A 19923-nucleotide genomic window follows, 5' to 3' on the forward strand; every position below is an offset into this window, starting at 1 on the left:
AGTGATCAAACTAAAACTATGATGTAACTATATTTAGGAACCAAGGTGATAAGAAATATGTTGTGTGTTTGTGCATATGTATGTCTTTGTGGTGGAGGCTAGTGAGGCTTAGCAGTATAGGAGAACTAAATCCCCATATTCCACAAAAGAAAGCAAATACAAAATGCCCCAAACATAAAAACATGAAAGAAAAAAACATAAATATGTTATTTAGATTTATGGAAATATAGAAATATGTTAAAGTCAATGTAAGTTACTCTCTCTGGTGAGCAGGAAATGAATTTGCAGGGCTTTGGGTGATATTTGTGTTTTAAAAAGAAATCTCTCGAAATCATTTGATGCTAAATCATACATATAATTTTGACAAAAGAAAATTATAGGGGAAAAGTGGATGGTTTTCTACAACTTTATAATTCTTACAGATTCCTCATAACCAGATGTTAAGAACAAAATCACAGGTGGGGAAAATTCCTTCAAAATCCCTTTTACTTCTTTCTAAAAATTGCCTTCGTTTTTCTGCTGTCTTATGCAGAAATTTAAGAAATACCGTAAGAAAATATTACAGAAATTCTACATCATTACCTTTACTACTATTTACCTTTAGGAAATAAAGGTAAGAAACTCAAATATCTTTTTATAATAGGTAGGAGAAGTGGTTTACCTGCCAACTATGCTACCTTGTGGTAGCATAGTGGTTTACCTGCCAACCTGACTTCACTTTGAAATGCATACATGAGGACAGGAATGTGGAGAGCAAAATATTTGTATTAATATCACTTTTTGTTTAAATAAGAAAAATGAAATCATCTATTAAACATCTTTAAATTTGTGACTGCCAATAACAAGTCTCTTTATAAAAGTTAGCTACAAAATATCAATTCATATCTTGCGGTTGTTTTTATTCTGTTCCCTATCCTCACCTTAATAGTGCTCATTTTGTTTTTATCATTCATTATAAAGTGTTATTTTTAAGAGACCAACAGAACCAAAGACAGTTTGGGGAGGTGTACGTAAAAATATACAGACACAGAGCCTGAATTTTCAATTGACTTTTCACAAGATAGCATCTTCTACACCTTTAATTGAGTTGTCATGTCATTGAAAACTGCTAGATGGTCTGTGTGCTACACACTAGATAACAACACATTTGACATGAAGACTTGACTCTATTTTACAGAAGCTTTGAAAATCAGTATTGACATTGATGTAAGGATCAGACTGAAAGAACAGAGGGAAAATGATTTTAAACAATTAAGACAACTATATTTGTAAAAATGCAAATAAGGTTCTTTTAATGGATGTTTATTGAGTTTATATTTTATATGTTATAAAAAATATATATTATATACATATATGTTTATTGAGTTTATTGAGTTTTATAATATATGTAGCCAAAAAATATGTTAGGTACTGGAAGCAAGAGATGAGACTTAAAAGAGCTAAGAAAGAATAGTAAAAAAGATTAATATATACATAAAAAATTGTAAGAGTATAAAATTTCACATGTAATGTCTTATTTATTTAATTCTAGAAGGTGCATAACTTCTGAAAATACATTGCTTTAGGGCAAATAGAAGAAATATTACATTAAAATTAATAGACTTCTATTATTTTCTCTAGTATGCTGGGCATTTGTTTATTCATTAAACTAATTTGTTACAATTCCACGAGTATTTTTTAAAGGCCTACTATGTGACAGGCATTATGCTAGCTGCTAAGAATAAAATAATTAAGGAGAGAGATAAGTTTCTGCCCTCAAAGGCAGAATCTCAGATGAAAGACAAATAAATAGAGAAGCAATTATTAGAGGGTTGCAAATGCCATCGAAGGAAAGTCATCAGAACAGGAATGGATTCTTTGTAGACCTTACATTTTAGAATTATAGAACTATAAAGGCAGAAAGAACTGCTGTGGCCATGTAATTTTCTGCAGACCAGTAAACTGAAACCCAGAGAGCATAACAGTGTAGGTACAGACAGAGAGAGACAACCACATGCATGTTCTGACACTGCTGCGACGTGGTCTCCAGTTACCATTTGAAGATTTAGAGTGTTTAGCTCCACAGAGTTTCATTTCTTCTCTGCAAGGCAGTATTTCACTAAGCCATTCAATAATTACATAATTTTTGAAACATAACTGCAAGGTGTATGGCAGAGGATATATTTTAAATGAATAATTATTCTAAATAAAATATTAGCAATAGTAATAGGTTTTTAGAAGAAAACATTTAGTGGGTTTTACTAGTTCTAGAGAAGTAGTAAAGATTCTAAAGTGAAGGAAAACATTCCCTATCCTCATTTTCCATACTATATCTCATTTTTTTCTTCACAATAGCCCTTTGAGTGAGTATAATTACCTCCATTTTACTGGTGTGGAATTGTAAATTTTGAGGGAAAAAAAAAAAAGAGTAGCTGTCCCAGGATCACAGAGCAAGTTATGGTAGAAATGTAATTTTAAATTAGCATGTTATATTATCAATGTTCTATTTTGATTGTTTGTTCCTCTGTCTTTAAAAAAAAAAAAAAAAATTCTAGGTAGACAAACACCACTATGTTAATTTGGATATTAAATGTTACTGTTGCCCTAATGGAAAAATTTTAGGGTTTTATGACACAATGAAATATTCTGGAAAGCAGGACAATTAAAGAAAAAAGGGTTGGAGAATGCAAGAAGTTGGGGAACTCTTATATTCCCTCCTCATAGAATTTATACAAATACCTTGGGCTACAAATAATTCACAGAAGACCTAATCCATTGGTTCAAGGACTGATCTTTAAAGGAAACACCTTTGCTAAGACAGGCAACTACTCCCTTATCCATCTTTGGCAAACATTAATACTTAAAAAAATTATATTTTTTCTTTTGTCCTAAGAAGGAATTGACATTTTAATACAGAAGATTATATTTTTCTGTAGCTTGATGGGAGTGCCTCCGAGAAGGTAACCTGAGGCAGTGTTGAGGATGTTTGGTGTTGTATGGGAAAGAGAGATGGAAGCCTCATTGAGAGCAATGCTTTCATCGTCTTGCCCGTTGTAAGTCTGACTTTAATACACACACTTGGCTTTCATTGTCATTACTTAATGCACTACCCCTCCCCCAAACCAATTAAGCTTTCTAACAGTTGAGTTATACCTGTTTTAAGGAAGCATTAAGGTAGCATTTAAAATGTTCAACATGGCAACCTCGAGTGCCTCTGAAAGCCTAGCTCTTGGATTGGGCGTTTGGTCAGAAGGGTTAGGTAAGCAGAATTTGAAATCAATGATTTCTACAGATGTATGTAGGCCAGGCTTCCTCCAAATAACCCATTTTCCAACATCAAACACACATCCACACCAGTCCATAGTTTGTACATGTATAAGGTTTCCAAAATTCCGCTGATTCAGCTGAATGTTATGAATAAAGCATCTGATTAAAGCAATTGGCAATAAAATGTGAATAATTAACTGACACCACCCTCCTTAGAGGCGTTTGCTTGCACGAGGATTTGGTTAAGCACTCACTAATTGGAGGATCAGTAGAGAGCAGCAGCAATTTAGTTCACCGCTTCTGCTCTACATTTTCCTTTCTGGGTAATGTATTTTTAATCTAAAAACTCTCAGTTGTGTGTAATCTAAAAATGTACTGCCTCCATAGCAATAATCATTAATTCATTTTTGTCCATGATTTCCACAATTTCTTTTTCTCTCTGTAAGCATGCTATGCTCCTTTTTATTTTTGCTTTGTACCTTCACACATATGGGATAGCCACAGGCACATTTGATGGTTTCTTCCTTGACACTGACAATGCACTATGCTTCTTAAGTTCTTCCAGTTATCTGGTTACTCTTTATTATTATGACGGTTATTTTATTGAATGTTCACTAACTTAACACTCTCCTACAACCCAATTCAAGAAACAGAACATTGCCAACACAATATTATTTCTTTGAAAAATGTTTCTTACCAAGAATAGCGTCTATCCTCCCATTATTTGTGGTGAAATCACTTTGTGTTTTGTCAGATATTTGATTGATAAGGTTAGAACAACCAAATGTGCCCAAGATGTTTCATGGACTGAAATAGTTATAGAAAAAGACTGCTGCTATACTTCAGAAAAAAAAAAAAAAAGATGATATAAAATTTTGATATGAAGTCCATTGTTTCAAAAACTGGCAATGCAATAGAAATTGTGTATATGGAGAAAAAACAAGCTTTATTCATAAAAATGTGTATTAAAATAGTGACTTTTAGGCAGATAATTTAATTTGGAGTGATCTGATTTGTCAAGCATTGGAGACATTTTTTTTTTTTCCCTGAGGAGGATATGTTATTTTATTACAAAAGTAATAATAAAATAGCCATTTGACTTACAGATCCTTTTGACTTACATTTCCTTGGAATGTTAAAAATGAACAAACATCCTCTTCAATTAAAATTGTATGCCTGGTATCTGTTTTATATGAAAGAAGCCTTTTATGTTTCACATTGATTTGATCAAAGCATATTGCTTGCCCTTTTCTATGCAAATACTTCTTTTTGAGAAGGCCGATTTTCTCATCTGTGAGAAAGTTTATAAATCATTTTACACAATGCGCAGTAATTTACATTAGATATATTAAGGTAGGAGCCTATATTGAAATATTTATGATTAAAATAATGATATTTTTTCTCATTTCAGTCCATGCATCTAATGCTATATAATAGAATGTATCCATAACTTAATCGAGCACTTATTAGAGCCACTTTCTTATAAATTTGGGCTTTGTTTTAGATTCTTTTCCTCAGGATTGCAGAGTATGCTTTGTTTCACCAAGTCAGTGTAAAGCTCTTATTAGGCCTTTGATAACATGTTAAGTGATGGCAGTAGTTAATAGAACTCAAATTAATGGCAGATAATTCTTTGTTAGTGTTCCTATAAAAACCTGCTATATAAATTCTGATAATGAAATCTTTGGTAGAGAATAGACAGGTAACTGCAGAACCAATCAAAAATTTATTCACATGAAAAAAATATAAATATAATTTTTTATTTCTGACTTTTTACCTCTTAGCTCCTTTATCATTTATTTTAAAATATTCTTCTATATCATTCTGTATTATTTGGAGCCCTCTGGTTAGTCATATTTTATCAAAAAAAAAACAGTTTTTTTGTGGTTGGTGTTGTTAAGCTTATTTTGTTTTTATATCATTTGATGTGGAGAAGTTAGTGGAATTCATTCTTTTTGTTACTGAGCTTTTACTCTATTTTTTTCTAAAACTGCTGAGCTTCAAAGTCTTTTCATAAAACTTCTTCTGTGAATAAAAAGCCCTTCTGAGAACGCGGTGTTTTCACATTTATTAGGAGAGGTCTATAGGGTAGCTTAAACTACAAACATTTTAATTAATAATGTTGATGTTTTTATTATTGCTGAACGGGTAACCTGTTTTTTGTGAGCATGTAAGAAGCTGAGTTTCTTAAATAGAGTGCAGATTTCCTTCAGATTTACATGGGTGTTAATGAGGTCATTTATACTTCTAATGCTTACCCTGGGAGTTGTAAAGAAAGGCAGCTGTAAGATATATGTAAGGTGAGCTTTTAGCACCTAGCAAGTGTGAGGCACTGTTTTGCTTCTGGGATACAGCAATGAACAAGACCTACCAAATCCCAGGCCTAATGGAATTTATATTTTTTAGGGAAAAACAGGCAGTAAACAATGAACGTATATTCTGATTTCTGGTATTAAAAGTCTTGGAGAAAACTAAATTAAATAAGGTGATTGAGAATAACAGAAACCATTATTTTATATAGGATGGTCAGGGAAAGCTACGATGATGAAATTACATTTTGGCAGAGCCTTGAGTGAAATTAAGAGGAAAGAGAACAGCAAAGCTAAAGGCCCTGAAGCAGGAAGAATGTCGGTGTGCTTGAGGAGAATGGTCAGTACGGCAGTGACTACGAGGCGATTGACAGGAGATGCAGAAGGAGAGAAGGCCTGATAAAAAGGAGTTGGTTTCCATCCCACTTGCAATGGGATGCTAAGGGAGGTTTTAAGCGGAAGACAATGCAATGTGATGTATGTTTTAACAGAGTCACTTTGGCTACAACACAGGGAATAGATTAGAGGGATTGAGAGTGGAAGCTGGGTGCTGAGTTCATGGAGAGATGATGGTGACATTGGCAAGGGGTTAATTTTTAGTGATAGGAGAATAGATCAAATATATTTTGAGCGAAAGCTTTCTTGATGGATCAAATATGAGGGTGAGACAAGGAATGAGCACAGACAAGGGTGATTCAAGAATTTTGGTTTGAGGAAGTGAGTGAATGGTGAGTGCCATATAAACAGATATGGAATTTTGATTTACTGATTTTTGAACAGTAAACTTCAGGGACATTTACATCTATTATCGACAGAAATATTTGCATAACAAATCTTTGGTTTCTAATATTTCTGTGCTACAAAGTGATCATCTTTGACTCATTCCAGAAAGATTATCTCGACTCATTTCCATTTCATCCCAATTTTTAATGACCAAAGAGAAAGATATCATTTTTACCTATGAAATCATGAAGGAAGCCTTACTCTTCCTTCAGAGTCATTTCTATTACATTGTCTCAGGTGAGTCTGAAGCATAAAGAAAAGCCTGCATTAAAAAGTAAGGTCTGAAGACGCGGATGAGAAATGTAGGCAGTAGTGTTGCAAACCAGTTGATTATGTCAGACGTTAATCTTCAATTTGCTTAATTTAACTTTAGTTTTATTAGTTTTTTTAAAATTGAACTAAGGTGTTTTAGGTATCGGAACTTATTTTCTTGGATCAGGCCAAGAAATAGTGACTTTTTTTTGCAAAGCTTTCCTTTTTATGCACCAGATTCTCTGGCATTCTGAATTAATAATAAGTCTGTCTAAATTAGATTTAGGTTGTGGATAAGGGAAAACTTGCCTTACTCTAGGGGAGGCAATAGCTATTTTTACAGGAACCTGGATATTATAAGTACTGCATATTCAGAGTATTTGCACTAGTAAGTTATATTAATAGGTAACTTGATAACAAATTTCTAAGAACTGGGTCAGAGGGAAAGATTAAATTTGTCCCTTGTAAGTTTTGCAAGCGAAGTTAAAGAGTGTATTTTCATGGAGGATCTTCTTTATACTTTATGGCCTGACTCAGGAAAAAAGTTCTTGAAATATTAGTTTTTTTTCCTAAAGCTGATACTGCATGTTAACTTGTTTTAAATATTTTCAAACAAGATGATTATTGGGTCTTTTAACAATGTTTTAATGTGGGAAAAGTCACATCCTTTTATCCTCCTCTCTGAAGGCACTGAAGAGGCTATTCATTCATGTAACCATCACCAGTGGGGTGCTATAAGGTGCCAGCAATCATTGCGCCATCAGTCCTTACCCAGCAACCAGGGAGACATTTGGGAAGATCTCATTTCCTACATCAGGATTCACTGTGTTTTTATAGACCTATGGAAAAAGGCATCCTGCCTATTCAACATTCCTTTATCCCAGAAATAGCATGTGACTATCGATCTCCATCAGTATTATCCACTTTGGACTTTCCTCAAACACTAACTGCTCCTAAACATTTCCTGCTAAAGTAAATTGTATACTTCAACTTTGTTTTTTGGAACGCGTATGTTGTAATAAAGCTATTGTCTCCCCAGAATGGCTTTTTCTCTTGTAACCCCATTTTCTCTGACTGCACCATTGATTCTCCACTTTTTTTTTTTTCTTTTTTCTTTTTCTTGACTCTTGTACCCAGGCACTGGCTTTGGTAAAATCTTTGATCTCTGAGGCCATTTCTAGGCCTTCATATCTGGCTTGAGACCAGGTGATGAAGCTGAGAACTGTTAGTTCTTGGCATGAATTAAGGCAAATAGAAAGCAGGAGAGAAGAGGGAATAAGACATACATTTCTCTGTATTTTTCCCTTCAGAGAACTGCAATAAATGTTTCCCCTTTGCAAAGCTTCCAGATAATCCTGCATGCAGAAAAAAGGCACATCACAAGCAACCTATCCTTTGCATTGCCTCACATCTTTCCTTGTCTCAATTACTCCCTCTCATCTATTCCTTACCTTCATTTCCCTGGGCTTTCCCCTCTCAAATAAACTGTCAACACTCTAATCCTTGCCTCAGGCTCTGTTCTTTTTAAAAGACCCAGTCTAAGATAGATTAATCTATTTATTTAGCAAAGATTGTGGGGAATAGAAAAGTTTATAAGACCCCCTTTAGCCTATATTCTTTGAATTGCTATCAATTGTTCATATTTTTCTTATGATTAATTCTGAAAAACAAAACAAAACAAAAATTTCTTCTTCAGAAGTCATAGAATGCTTTTTCTTCTATAATTATTCCAGGATTTTTTTTTCCTAGTCAAAACTTACAAGTAATAAATGTATCATAAATGAATACATTCAATGAGTGCATAAATAGTGAGATTTCACTAGTAAGCATTTTGGCATGTCACAGTATGTAATGAAGCAGAAATTATCTTGTGGCCTGATATGGATACATAAGATTTCTGTCATTATCTTCTCTTTATTTCCCCCTCAAATCTTAAGTTAACTTTGGAGAGTAATTTGGAAAGACAGTGTTTTAAATGATGCTTGAAACTTTTCTCTTTCAGATACTTAATAAATATCATGCAGTCTTTAAAATCAATAAGATAATGAAGATTTTGATCATTTTAATATAGCCTATATTTATATAATTAGGTATCAAAATTACATGTTCAAATGATTACACATATGAACACTAACTTCTTAATTAGAGACAATTACGCTAACTCTGTAAATATACAGTAAATATACAGTAAATGACTGAAGTGACAAAATCAAATAAATACTTCCTTCAAAAAATGTTAGAGAAAATAAAAATACATATTTATTATAAATACCTTTTGATAAAATCTAGCATTTCTATGTATTAAAAGTTTGATGTGAATTGTATTCATTTTGCAATGAGACTAATAACAAGATTACATCTTACCTGAAATAATGACTATATTAATTTATTAGAAGAGATTTTTTTTTCATAAATTGTCATGGTAACATCATGGATTATATGTCATTTCCTAATACCTGATAAGTTCAGCATACATTTATCTCCTTTTGGTTTTGTATCCTCAACATGTACTGTTGCCAAAAGTATTGACAATGAAGGTATTTGATTTCTTAGGGCTTCTTGACATACGTTTGGAATAACGAGATCATAAGTCTTTATAATTTTCTTTACTTAAGGAATATAACACATGAAAACCACTGATGATAAAATTAAAGTTTCAAATGTGTCCAAACCTAAATTGATAGTTGAGAAATAATGTCTGCAATTTATCTGATGTTATTTAATGTTTTTATTATTATACCAGAAGACTTATGATTATAGTTTCATGTATATGCATACATATAACATAAAATATAAAATTATATATTGAATATATTTATATATATATTTATACACATACATATTATTGAGCAAATATTCAGAAATTATGGAAGGCTGGCTATTGTACCTCTGTCACTTACTATGTTATTTTGGTTTTGTCATCTAAATTTATAAAATAAAGTTAGTAAAAAAGAAAGAGATATCTAAATAAGATATTTTGAAATGCTATGTGTATTGGCTTTAATTTGAAATGACCAGGTAGCAAAAACATTTTAGGGGGTATCCTTAATAGCTCAGGGGACAATAGGCTGAAGTAGTTTCATCTGTGTCACCTATTTTCATAAAGTACCTGACTTCAACATATGAGGCTAATGGTGAGATCCATTGATAGGGACCCTACTTTATGATTTTAAAAAGGTTTGAATGCCCCCAACCATAGGGGCGGGAATAAAATGTTCTCAAAAATGTCTCAATGTGAGTATGAGTTAAAACTCATGTATGCTGTTAGGTCAATATTTTCCCTTTTAGATAAGAAACACTGTGTGGTTTCTTTTATAAACTTTAAAGAAATGTAGTTTTCCTATGCTTTATACCTCATTTTTTAGATCAGCCTCGGGTATGTATTTTGTGATTGGCAATTCCTCATTTGTTTTCTCCACCTGTTGTCTTTTCCATGACACCTCACATCGTACACCCCATATCATATGAGAAGTATTTAAAGGTAGATTTAATAATGTAGCAATTGAGGCCTAAAAGTGTAAAGTCTGACTTATAAAGACAATATAAAACCAGAAGGCGACCAAGTCTGGTCGCTGCCTGCCTCACTCAGCCAATAGACCAACACAGGAGTTGTGCTATTTAGAATAAGCATTTATTGTCAGAACACTGGTGATCTGAGAAGGCAGCAGTTTAATACCTTCAAAACTGCTTTGCCTTCTCAGTCCAGCTTAGGGTATTTAAAAGAAAATCATTCCAGGGGCTACATGCTGCTTGGTGGGGCGGAGGTTCTATTGTGCTTCAAGGAGCCATTCCTCTGGCAACATGGTCTTCTGGTGGTGTTAGTAACCCAGGAACAAAGATGGAAGTAGTCTGGAAAGAATGCTAGACCAAAGGATTATGATCAGTAAGCATAAAGATATTAATCATTAGTTTCAGGGCAATTTTCTATGGCAGAAGATGTTCTAAGCTCTGGGTCAAGCGCTGGGGACAATCTATTGTTTCGCTATAGAGCAAGGAAAAATGAAGCCAGAGACACTGTGAGGCCTCTATTAGAGGGGTCCCAACTGGGTCCTTCTTCAAATGTATTGATGCAAATTAAATATATTTCTTCACATATGCTGGCTCAAAAACTAAATTGATGGGAGGGAAAGTAAACAAATCTTTGTTTGTAAGCATTGTATTTATGACATTGTGATATATCAATTTTATAAGTATTTCATTTATATTTTACTTGAAAGTTTAGTTTTTCATATGAGGTTGATTATAAACACTGAAATAAACATATATGTCTGGATAACACTAAGTATTCATGAGTTTTTGTGTAGATATTGGTGTTTTCATCTATATATGAACTTGAACATAATTTATTTTTAAACAGCAAATATTCATTTTTAAACTTTAAATTTAAATAATTTATTGAAATTAAATAAACTGATACTTTAAATACTGACTATGAAGCTCTTTTATAATAATGCTTACCTTAAATTGAAGATACATTAAAGTCTTTATGAATCATGCAAAGTGGCTTCAGCATATTTTATGCAGCTCCTAATAATGTTTCTATTTAGCAGAAGATGAGTTCTGATTATTTACATTCTGTTAAAGGTGTCACTTCTTTCTTCAGTTACCAGTTACCATCATTCTTCTTTCTCTCATTAAAATTATAGGATTGGAATACGTCATTTAAACTTGAGAATTGATGATACTTAGGGAACCAAGACTTTGTATCAATATATTAATTATAGTGGGCACTTAGATTTCATGATGCTCATTTATATTTGTGGAATAAATATTGTTGTCTCCAGCAAATACTAATACAGATAAATCCTAGAAGAGGAGCATGCATTTGGAGAATGGATGCTCAAAGTGACATAGCGCTGAACTTGCTTCCACTTTTACTTTGCTAGGCCTGGCTTTGAAGGTAAAGCTGATAAAGGGCAGGTGAGAATGAGGAGAAAAGCAGAATTTATTCTAGCTAATATAAGCATAAATGGATTAATCTAGGTAATTAATTCATTACAAAACTAATTGTAAGGGCTGAAGAAGGCTTTAAGGCTGGGCTTCCAGAAATTATTCCCAGAATAACTTCACAGCCTTTGCCCACTGAGGGAATTGCTTTCCCTGTTAGAATCACAAAGTAGTTTTTCCAACCAGTAGCCTCAAGAAACATGTACCTTACTAATAATAGAAGAATTGAGACATGTACTCCAGAACTGCTGGGTCTGTTTCATAACCATGCTTACTGTAATTCTCACCTACAAAAATTGATTCCTCACAAAACACCTCCTTTGAAACTTAATTTGTTTCTGAATTGTTATTGATAAAACCCAAATCCTGTCAGCGACCTTAGTGCGAGTCTGGTAAAGGTAGTTTTTATCTTTCTGATATCTGAATTATAAGAAGGCATCCAAGTCAAAAGTTTGAAGAGATGATAAGTAATCAATGAACTATATACATGGTCATATAGGGAAATTTATCAACCACTTATCCCTATAATCCATTTGATCTTTATTATATTTGTACAAAAGTCAAAATCTCTAACTCGCTGTTGAAAATATGTCTTGAAGCCACCCAAATTATATCTATCTATTTCCCTTTGTTTGTGAAAACCACTGTCTTAGGGCAAGCTTCTCTGTAGACCTCCTCTTTCAACTTTAAAAATTCTTCCTTCTCCCCTCTTTGCCCAGCATAAAAATTCAAACACCTTTTATTTCTTTTCTTGTCTCGAACACACAGTTCCAGGAATCCTGGTGATACTATACAAGATAATTTTGTGCTTTATTCTTTATCTCTATTTCCATTAGGAAAAAAATATTCTAGTAAGAATATAAACATGTGCAGAAAATGTGACAGAGGGTCAGTAAAGTTGAATAATGTGTGCTCTCTTTTCTAAGTGTTAAAGCAACCATCCATTTTCATTTGCTCTTGGAGGAAGATCCTTTGAACTAACTTGAATTAGAGCCACCGGCGTCAGTTTTTGTTAACACCAGAGTGAGACTAAAAACAGTCTGTGACTTCAGATCGAGCGAGACCTCGATTCTACCTCCCCCATATACTATTTGTGGGATCTTAGGAAAATCATTTTACTGCTTCAGTGTCAATTTCTCATCTGTAAAATGGAGATGTAGTATATAATTGATATGATTATAGTGAAGTTTAAATGAGATACTTAAATATTTGTCAGAGTAAGCCTTTAACAAATATCTGCTACTTTCAGTAGAAATAGAGTCATGCAGATGCTTGTCAGAATCTTGGAACCACTATTTACTAATCGTATGGTCTTGGGAAAGTTGATTAACTTTTCTGAATCTCAGTTTAGTCATCTGCAAATTGGATAATATTATTGACTTGTAGAGTTGTTATAAAGATAATTATGCAAAAGTGCCTAGTTCAGAATCCAACACAGTATTAGTTTTCATTTCTTCGCTTTCTAAGCTTTATTCAAAATTGAAACAACTTTATAAATTCTTACAGTATTTAACTCTGACAATAATTTAGTGAGCTGAAATGTTTTAAATGTGTGCAAGATTAGCATACTGTTAATACTGTCTGATTGAAGGGTCCTGAAATTGGGCCATGTGCATGAACATTTAAAATGGACCTTGTCATGTATATTATTTCTGAAGCCTCAATTTACTTTTGCATGTCTTCTTGTTGGTAGCTCTCAATCATCTGGATGTTGAATTGAGTTTAAGTCTAATTTGACAGTTTATGACAGGGGTCCCCAACCCCTGGACTGTGAACCGGTTCTGGTCTGTGGCCTGTTAGGAACCGGGCCACACAGCAGGAGGTGAGCAGCGGGCCAGGGAGTGAAGCTTCATCTGTATTTGCAATTGTTCCTCAACTCTATCATCACCACCTCAGCTCCATGTCAGATCATCAGTGGCAACTACTGGTTTATGAATACAGGTCATATGTACCTCTGAATGTTGCAAGATACTCATTAAATGAGTTTTTGTTCTTATTTTTCTAAAAATTGCTCAAACAAGTCTACGGCCATGCCACCCTGAACAAGCCCGATTCCATCTGATCTTGGAAGCTAAGCAGGGTCGGGCCTCGTTAGTACTTGGATGGAAGACCACCTAGTAAGACCAGGTGCTGTAGGGGTAAAAAAAAAAATAAAAAGTAAGGGATTATAAACTGACAAGGTCCTTGCAATCTGTGAAGTCAACCAAGGCTTGCTTCGCCTAACATAAATAAATAAATAAATGAAAAATAAAAAATAAATAAAAATTGCTCAAATATTTTAGGAGTAAGGTGTCAGGTAAAGATTTTTCCATAAGATTGAAAATGTACTCATAAGAATTAAAGAAGTTAATTTCTCTTTCCAGTTTTAGGTGCCCAGAAAAATTCAAAGGGACAAATAATTTACTTGAAAATATTGTCTTAGGCCAATTTAATGTAACATTTTTTTTTGATATTTTAGATAAACTATTAGAAAGCATGAAATAGAATTGCACAGAATTATTTATTTGCAAAATCTGGCTAAATGTATCTGTTAGAATATTAGAACACCACAATTATAGACATCTCTGTCAAGCCTAATGCCAAAAGACATTCTCATTTTTCTATAAGTGTTATGGTGTTTTTTAAATACTTTAAATAGCAAAAGTTCATTTGGTTGTCTTATGAATAAATTGAAATATAGCTATAGTAGAGTACTGTCTTGGAGTGAGCTGAATAGAGCAATTTATTTTTTATTATATTCCTAATGCTCTGCAGTGACTACAATAAATTCAGATTATATTTTTATAAAAAAATCATTAAAGAAATCACTACTTCACTTTTAATGAGATTACGAATGATGGTAAAAAATGTTCCCATAAGAAACACATAAGGAAGAAGATAGAAAGCTGTTCAGTAGCAACACTTTAAAAAAAATTTTAATTTGTAAAATTTGGTGGTAAAATAAATATTAATTAGTTAGTATAAAAGTGCTAAGTTTAAATCAGGGAAGTCTTTTAAGTCTGGAAAAAATATTATAGTGAAACTTGACCACCCTCTTGTACTTAGTCACTCAAATAACCAAAAGAAAAATGTGTCAGAATATATGCCATCAAAGCACCTTCCTCTTCATAAAAATGACGTATTGATGATTAAGTCATGAAGCTCCAGTTTAATGCTTTATTTATTTTTTAACCAATAGTTTATTTTTTCTCTCATGAACTAGCACTCAAAGCTTTTGGATGCTTTAAACATAACATTTCCAAAACATGCAACTTATTTCCTTGTGTATTTCTAGTTGTTTTTCAAGGGTACTACTTTTATTATTTTGCATTTAGAAAAACAGAGTGGATCTTCTATTTATAGGATCTGCACATGTTAAAAATGGATGCTTTATTATATTTTGCTTAATTTAATTTTTTCATGACAAATTGTGCTTACCTACTAATTACTGAATGCAGAAACAGTCGCAGCTTAAATAAGATAAGCATCAATTCTGCCAAGAAAATAAATCTAGATATGGAGAGTATTGAGATAGTATGATGACTTTATGTCATGAGGGACCCATCCTTAGCATATGACTTTTACCTTGGAGTTTGTTCCACAGTCTAGGATGGGTCCTGGAGCCCCAGTGTTCACATTTGATAACAAGAAAGAAAAGAGAAAAAGATAAATGTGCCCATGTCCTTCTCTTTTACGGAGCTTCTTCAGAAGGCTCACATAACACTTCTGCTATAATGTATACGTGTGAGCAGGAAGTGTTAACCTGACAGGCCTGAAAATACCAGCCTTAAAAAGGCCTGCTTGCAATGTTGGCCCTACTTCAGTTGGCATCTGGGAATTTGGATTTCAGAAAGAGTCCCACCATTTTCTATCTAAATATAGTTCACTATGCCTAAATTGTTTTTACAAACAGTATGCTTGACACTGAACACTTGCTGTACTTTTGGGAGTCTGAATTTTGGTATATGCTAGGCAGGGGGTACCTATGTGACCAACCCCTAAGAAAGCTGAGTCTCTAATGAACTTTCCTGATAGACATTTCACACATGTTGTCATAATTTAACAGAGGGAATTAAGTGCCTCCTCTGTGACTCTGGGAGGAGGGGACTCTTGGAAGCTTGTGCTTGTCTTCCTCCAAATCTTGCCCCATAAATCTTTCCCTTTGTTAATTTTACTTTATATCCTTTCACTACAATGTATCATAGTCACAAGTATGACTATATGAGTCCTGTAAGTCCTCCATGAGTCATCAAACTCATCGCTGTATATTGTGGGAACCTTGTGGAATGGGATTTTATCTAGTTTATGTTTTCATCTTCAAGGGTCATAAAGATCCCTGGCAAACATGAAAGTTCATTGAATGACTATGTAACTACTTCTCTAATTATAACACAGATTTCAAAGTCCATCGCAGATCTGGTAATTTTTTTTTTTTTGGGGGGGGGGAATTAAGAGTAATAATATGATAGTGTGTTTTTATTGGCATTCTCTTTTCAAGGTGACTGCAAAGTTTTGGGTCTGAATGACCGAAAGGATGGAGTTGCCATTAACTGAAATGAGAAAGACTACGAGAGCGGTTTTGGAGGGGAGCTCAAGAGTTCATTTTGGATATGTTACATTGGAGATGAAGGGCAGGTGGTATTGCCAGAAGACTGTGATTCAGGGAAAAGGCCTGAACTATAAATACTATCTTAGGAGGTATCATCACACATATGATATTTAAAGTACTGAAGGGGATGACTGAGGAAGAGAGCATAGATAGAAAAGGACCAAGCTTTAAGGCATTCGGCCATTCAGAGGTTAGGGATGTGAGTAGAAACTGCCAAAAGAAACTATGAATGAGGGGCCAATGAGGAAGCAGCTAAACAAATCTCTTTACTTTCACCTTATAAAAAAATTAGAGAATATATTTCACATTTTTCCTATTTTTCTATAGCTTATATGAAATGTAATTCTTAAAAATTTAGGTTATGATAAAAATGAAGTCAAATCCATACATCTCAATTATATTTGAATATATTTAGCACAGTGTTTGATATTTTTATACCAGCTGTATTGTACTGCTGATTCAATTAGTAGTCTAGGTCTATTCTAAAACTTCAGTGGTTTTATGACAGACTAATTCATAACTCAAATCACCTGTTCTAGTTTTGTTTTTTTGTTATTTTTCTCTAATATTGCCAGTTCTTTTGAATGAATTTATCTTTATAAATTTACTTTTTCTATTTATCAAAGTTTATTTTTGTCCTATCTAGTGGTGCTAATTTCTAATTCAATAACAATTTAAAATTTGACACTAGAAAGGTATTGTTTGATATTTCCCTCTAATTTTACCGACCCAGGTTCAAAATATAATCCTATGTTTATAAAGAGTAGTGGAAAAAATATTTAAATGTATTACTATAAATTCATTAAATATCATAGAATTTAAACAGAAATCTGGGCATATTTCAAAATAAAAGCAGATGAATAGAGTCAACTTTTATTTGAAAGAATATGTATTAAAGGAGCAACATCTCAATTAACTGAAACTCATTGCTATATATTGTGGTTGCCTCACGGAGTGAGATTTTATCTAATTTCTGTTTTCTTGTCAGCATAATTATAGTACTAGGAATCCACTCAAGCAGCAATGATTTTATTAATTACTACTATGTTCCAGGCTCAGTGCTTTGGGCTGGAGATACCAAGATCAAGAACAATCCTTGCTGTAATGGTTTACAGTTTATTAAAGGCAAAAGAGTTATATCTTAGGTCTGGTTCTTTAAAAGTAGAACTTGAGATGAGAATTCATGTGTCTATGACTTATAAAGGAAGTGCACTTAGGAGAAACTGCTAATAGATCAAGAAAGCAGGAGAGGAAAGGGAAGCAGTCAGGCAAAGGTGTCACTTTAGGAGATTAGCTTCAACCTAATCCTACAAAGAAACTCTGGAGTATAAATTATGCTTCTGCTTCATAATCTGTCCTAACTGGAGGCAAGGGAGTTGGAATTTTATATCCACACTAGCGTTCACTGGCTAGGACCTACTGGGTGGAGAGGAGAGTCTCAAGCATTCCCAAGACTGCCTCTGAGAGCAAAATGGCTCCACAGCCCAAAGACCTTCTTCTATGAGAAACAGGGAATCCTAGGGAGGTACATGTAAGAAGGATAAAGGGACTCAGAGAATCAGGCAGAACACCAGTTATTTGCAACGACACAAAAATAGCTAATTTATATAACATGTGATGAGTACTCTCAAAGAGGGAACCGCGGGATGCTATGGCAACAAAGAAGATGGGATGTAATAGGGTTTTATGGGAGAGGGGATGATTTCTAACAAAATTACTTCTGGAGGATCAGAGGGAGTTAACTAGATAATAAGTGAAGGAAAAAAGAAGAACTTTCAGATGAGAAGACCTGTGTACAAAGGCACAGAGTCACATGATCATGGAAAAAACTATAGCTGTAAAATAGGGAAAACATTTTTTCCTACTTTTTACGCTTGTCCTGGGATTAAAATCAGATGATGATTTTTGTAAACTTTTAAAGAAGTAAAATTCTGTTACTTGTTGGAGTCCATAATTAATGTCTTAATTACACTGCAAAATAAAACCCTTCCACGAGGCAGCCTACATCAATCCCCAACATTTTGTATTTATAAGCAATTTCACCAAGATGTTTACTCTTCTGTCATCTTCGATTTGAAATAATGCTAGCAAGCCCTATTGTAATTGCTCCACATACATATAAGAAGCATGACATTATTAAAGATAAACACTAATTTTATTTCATTTCTCTCACTGTGTATTCGCGCAAGAGAGTTGAGTGAATTCTTCAAAGTTTAAGTTCAAAGAAAAGCTACGGCCAAAAAAAAAAGATTAGAAAAACTAAAGTCTCTGCTTTTAGGCATATCTAGTTTCAGAAACACCCATCCTCACCCCATGATTTTCTTTTTGTTTCCAACGCATTTACCGTGATGATTCCGTCTCTTTCACCATTCTATCCTCTGGCTGCTGAGAAGACCCCTTATTGATTTTCAGTCTCTCTCTCTCTCTCTCCCCTCACCCCCTCTCCCTGTCCCTCTCCCACCCTCTCTTTCTCTCTTTCTCCTCTCTTCCCCTCTCTTTTTTATAATATTTTTCTGAGCTTTTTATTTACACTATACATACTGAGAAATTCTTCTTTATCACACTGTGGTCATATATCAAATAATAACTCTAATTCCTAGAAATCTTTTAAAGATATAAATTATATTGCTATTAGTAGTAGTAGAATTAGTAATGTTAGTAGTGATATCTAATATTCTGGGCATACTAGAAAAATATAGTGTTTTATGCATAGAGTATAGACGTTTTCATGTTAAAATTTTGTTGCTTTGTCAGACAATTGTGGTTCTTTCTATAAAATTAGATTTAGAAACAAGTGTGACATTTTGCTATAATTTACGGTAGACTGATACAATTTATTAAAAATTGAACCCGCGTGATCTGGAGTCCTGTGCCACTCAGAATTCTATTTATTGTATTAAATAATTCAAAGAGAACATATTTCCTCTGTAATTTTTCCTGATATTAGTTTAGGATAAGAAGATAACCTCTTTTTTTTGAAAGTGTAATGAGCAACATCTACTCATAATCGCCTACCGTCGTAGATATTCTTTTATACTCTTTCAGGCTGACACTCCGTAACTGTCTTTGTTTAGCTCCCAAAGGCTGTGGTGGCAAATCATCCCAATAATTATAGCATATTAGACAAGATAATGTTTATTTTACTCTTCTGGTTTTCTTATGCTGAATAGAATCTTCTTTCAAAGTACAAACAAGACTGGGACAAAGCTCAGATTTGTCTCTACAGATTGATCTGAATGTATATGGCAACTGATAAAAAGTAGCTTCAATGAACAAATCTTCATTCACTGGACATTAATTCAAGTGTCATGTTCTGTGACCTAAGAGAATCTCTATGTTGTTTCTTCAGATTAAGTAGAGAGTTGCAATAAAAAAGTATTTCCTAAATTCTAGTATCTTCTTTTCATGTTATGCTTATGGAAAATATTGCTTAAAGTCATTGTCGCAATTTAAACACAATCATATTTAATAATGCAGCACATTTGAAATCAGATTTCATTCCCACTGTGGGACTTGCAGTTGTCTCAAATATCCTTTATCCTCTATTTCCAGAGTTATTGAAACATCAGATTTTAGCAGGAGGCTGGGAGGGAGGTACCATGCATGGTAAGGAGAACATTTCCCAGTCTTCCTTGTAGCTAAGGATGTGGCTATAATTATACAATCTAAGTAGAAGCATCACAAGGCAGCATCCTAGAACTTTCTCTAAAAGACAACTAGCAGACAGTTTTTGTCTTTTCATCTTTCCTTCTGCTAGGAATGGGGTGTGACAACTATATTATAACTGTTATTTTAGAC

At 33.6% G+C, this 19923-nt stretch overlaps 1 protein-coding gene and 1 pseudogene across 1 annotated transcript in view; both read left to right on the forward strand.

Moving 5' to 3' along the window:
• The window catches only part of MDGA2 (MAM domain containing glycosylphosphatidylinositol anchor 2), an 813395-nt gene that overhangs the window by 387294 nt on the left and 406178 nt on the right, over positions 1-19923 (forward strand). The window lies entirely within an intron of this gene.
• Positions 13558-13676, forward strand: LOC112471757 (annotated as a pseudogene).

Source organism: Pteropus alecto, unplaced genomic scaffold (assembly GCF_000325575.1).
Source record: "Pteropus alecto unplaced genomic scaffold, ASM32557v1 scaffold38, whole genome shotgun sequence".
Taxonomy (NCBI): Eukaryota; Metazoa; Chordata; class Mammalia; order Chiroptera; family Pteropodidae; genus Pteropus; species Pteropus alecto.